Source organism: Vitis vinifera, chromosome 11 (assembly GCF_030704535.1).
Source record: "Vitis vinifera cultivar Pinot Noir 40024 chromosome 11, ASM3070453v1".
Classification (NCBI taxonomy): Eukaryota; Viridiplantae; Streptophyta; class Magnoliopsida; order Vitales; family Vitaceae; genus Vitis; species Vitis vinifera.
In genome coordinates, this window is record NC_081815.1 from 16515379 (window position 1) to 16519224 (window position 3846).

The window sequence follows — 3846 nt, forward strand, 5'->3', positions numbered from 1 at the left end:
TCACCATTCTCCACTCTCTCTCACACCCGCAGCCACAAGATTCTATTCCCATATTCCAATATTTAGAATTTAAACCCATCATTTTACCACTTACACTGTACCGGCGGTCCATATGTCTTGTGTTGAGCAAAAGTTCACACAAATATGAGACGAAGACTTAGGGTGTTTGAGAATATGGATGATTCTATTTAGATGGCATTATGACCACCTCCCCATATATATCAAGATATCAAGATTTTGGCATCAAGATTCCTATATGTCAAAATCTTATCCATATATAAATGTCAACAATGCTGCAAAGGAAAACATGGCACAGAGAAGGCCGCATGCAAATTTTGGCATTTGATGGGTGTTGTGTCTAAGAGTTTTGCATGAAGAGATAGAGGGGTCGAATTGAGCCAAGGATGGCTTGCCGTCATCTGCAGCAAGAGTTGGAGACTTTTAACTGTGCGTGCACGGTTAGTCATCCTTGGCTCATTTGGCCCTTCTCCCTCTCATGCTAACCTCTGTGGACCTAGCGGTTTTACCAGAAGCTAATCCCGGCAATGCAACAATACTGTAGACCCATGACTGAAAAGAGAGTTGAAACCACATTATTAGTTGCAGATTTTTCTTTTCCATTGTTTGTTTTCTCGGAACTCCTCTTCTTGTTTCCTTTACTTTTTTATTTGTTGCATGTAACATGCAGTGAAGAGAGATAATCAAACTCTGTCAGCTATGAGTATGAAGATAGGTTCCTTCTTCGCTTTTCTTTTTTATGAAAAGTTTTATTTTTAATGCATGAGTGCAGATCACTGGCAAGAGGAAAAGGGTTTCAACTTCATCATGTAGTGTCTGCAAGTTGATCGTGAGCATGTCTGGAAACAAGATTAAATTTGCATGGACCAAAAGATGCTAATTATTGAGTACTTTCAATTATTATATAGGTCAAGAACCTCTGCTGGATAAGCCGCAGCAAAGAGATATATTCCTTTCTTTTTTACTTGAAATCTTGTTTGGGATTGACTTGAATATAAATGATTATGTAAGTCAAGAATATTTATCTGATGATGAGAATCATAAACATATATTTTCTTCTTTTCTTTAAATCTTTGTTTTATATACGTAGTTATTGAAAGTTAGAAAATTTTCAATTGATATACACGTGTCGGTCTGGTATTGGATCATGAGCATGTCTTGAAACGAGATTAAATTTGTATGGATGAAAAGATTCTAATTATTGAATATTTTTAATTATTTTATAGGTCAAGAACCTTTGTCAGATTAGAACGGTACAGAGATATATTCTTTTCTTCTTTCATTTAAAACTTGTTTGGGATGAAATATAAATGATTATGTATGTCAAGAGCATTTATCAGATAATGGTCAGCATATTAAATAATCTTTTATCTATAGATACTCGTACTTAACAAAATAGAAACTCCTATAAATAAAACTATAAAAACTTCTAATACTAAAATATAATCAAGATTAGTTGCTAAGGGCTATACTTAACAACTTATTGTTAATTTCCATGAAATTTTTGCTCTAGTTTTTCGCTTAGATAGCATGAGAGTGCATATTACATCAGCTACCCAAAAAGGTTGGTTGTTATACCAACTTGGTGTTAAATCAACCTTTTAGAATGGAGAATTGAGAGAAGAAGTGTATGTTGAACCAAACTCAAGGATTTCTTGTCAAAGGAGAAGAAAATAAAGTCTACAATCTAAAAAAAGGCTTTGTATGGACTCAAACAAGCACTAAGGACTTGGTATAGTGAGATTAGTGGCTTCTATCTTGAAAAAAGGTTATCATAAAATCAAGAGTTAGTTGAGCTTGTATGTGAAGAAGCAAGGTGAGTCTAACATCCTTATTATTGCTCTTTATATTGATGAATTGGTATTTATTAGAAATAACAAAAAGATAATGGATGAATTCAAAAAGGAGGTAATGCCTTCCTTTATTGCTCCCTAAAATTTTGAGAATCAAGAATGTCACTCTTAGCAATAAGGACCTATCCACCACTTTAGTGCAGACCTCTAGCTTCAATATGCTCAACTTTATTTTTAATATTGTGGCTCAAATCATCCTAGAAGTGTTGTGCCTAGCCTCTCTATATTAACCATATATATTAGGTCCAAAATAGGAAAGCTTTATGAACTTAGCCTCTTATTAGGCATAATCCTATTACCCTGATATGCTAACTTTGTCTCCTATGTACCCTAAAGTCTATTAACCTAACCATAAACTAAAGGCTCCTGAATCTTCTTAAGCCTTTTGGGACATCTTTCACCAATGTTCAACCTTATATATCCACTAACATAAAAACAACATAAGTAACCTTTTGTGCCTTAGAATAATTGAACACCTCAAAATATTTCTCTACCTACAAGATCCATTATTTAGCTTTGGTTAGATCTAGCCCTTTGTGGGTTGAATTTCTTAAACTACTTGAAGGAAGTCCTATTCAAAGAAGACTATGGACCTTGAGTGTAAGTCTCAGTAGCTTGGGCTTGAGCCTCAAGATTTCAAGCTTGCATTTTTAGAGCATGAGTTTGTTGCTCCACCAATCTAACCCAAGCATTCATAGATTGTATCATACCTTAGGCAATTACAAGTGTGCATCCATTCCCTCAGTAGCTATAGGAGGTACATCGTCTTTTATAGCTTAGCTACTACAAGAGAAGTAGTTCATCTAAGTGCCATAATATCCTATACATTGAAAGATACAACTTGATTAAAAAATGAATGAATGTATTAGCCAATTTAAAAGAAGACAGGAGGAGTTACCATTTTATAAATAGGTAAGACATGTAAATTTTTCATGCTAGAATGTCACTCAATTTATCCTAACCCCACTAGGTTAGAATTCTATAAGAACAAACCTAAGTTCTAACACCATTTGTAATCACCTACTCACTCCCATGTAGATATTTTGTACTTTATATTAGGGTCTCACAATTTTAAAGCAGTCTACATAGTTAAGAGAAACCTACTATATATATATATGTATTATTAAAAACATCTCTCATGAGCCAATGTCAGCATTGGAGTCAAACCCTAACAACTCTATCTAGCTCTACAATAACATGAGACATAATAAGGATATTGTATTTGTAGAAGGGTGCTTATGATATCTTATATCATCCATGAAAAGTTTGCGTTTTATATATATATATTGAACTCCTATTAACTATATATACACATTTTAAAGTTATGAAAGCTCTAGTCCTTCATGTAATAAATGAAGTCCTTTATGCAACAATCTTGTAGTGAGGGGCTTTGATCCCATTGAATAGTTCATAAACACACAACACATTGAATGTGTACTGCTGGTATATATCTATATTGTTAAAAACATCTCTCATGAGCCAATGTGGGTATTAGAGTCAATCTCTAATGTGAGACTTTATATATCTAGCTCTAAATCACATGAGACATAAGCCTATCTAGCTCTAATTTTCCTCTAATATGGGCACTCCATACATACTAATAGTCACAAGTGTCAACGATAATGAAATAGAAACAAAAAAATTGTCAAGGCATATGCTTGTCCTCCTTGGAATACTTGGTGATGGTTTAGAGATTCATTATCATATTCTTCCTGATACTGTTGAGGATAACTCAGAAGAGATGGGCAACATATTAAGTATGCATGAAACTTGACAAATCCCATGCTGAATTAGGCGGTCATTTCAAATATTCTTGAAGTTGATTTCTTAGCCATAATATATTTAAATAAAAGACACGCAATCAAGCTGAGAAACTTAGTATGAATGCATATATTCTTTAAAAATAATGCCTTTTTTCTATCATCATGTAAATGACAAACATGTCTGATGACTACATGCAGGACACCGTGAAGAT

General features: G+C 33.8%; 1 non-coding gene across 1 annotated transcript; it reads left to right on the forward strand.

Annotated features, from left to right (window-relative positions):
* Positions 1-384: 384 nt before the first annotated feature.
* Positions 385-489, forward strand: MIR169B (microRNA MIR169b). Its single transcript, NR_127830.1, has one exon. It is a non-coding gene; the product is annotated as a microRNA MIR169b (primary transcript).
* Positions 490-3846: the final 3357 nt, after the last annotated feature.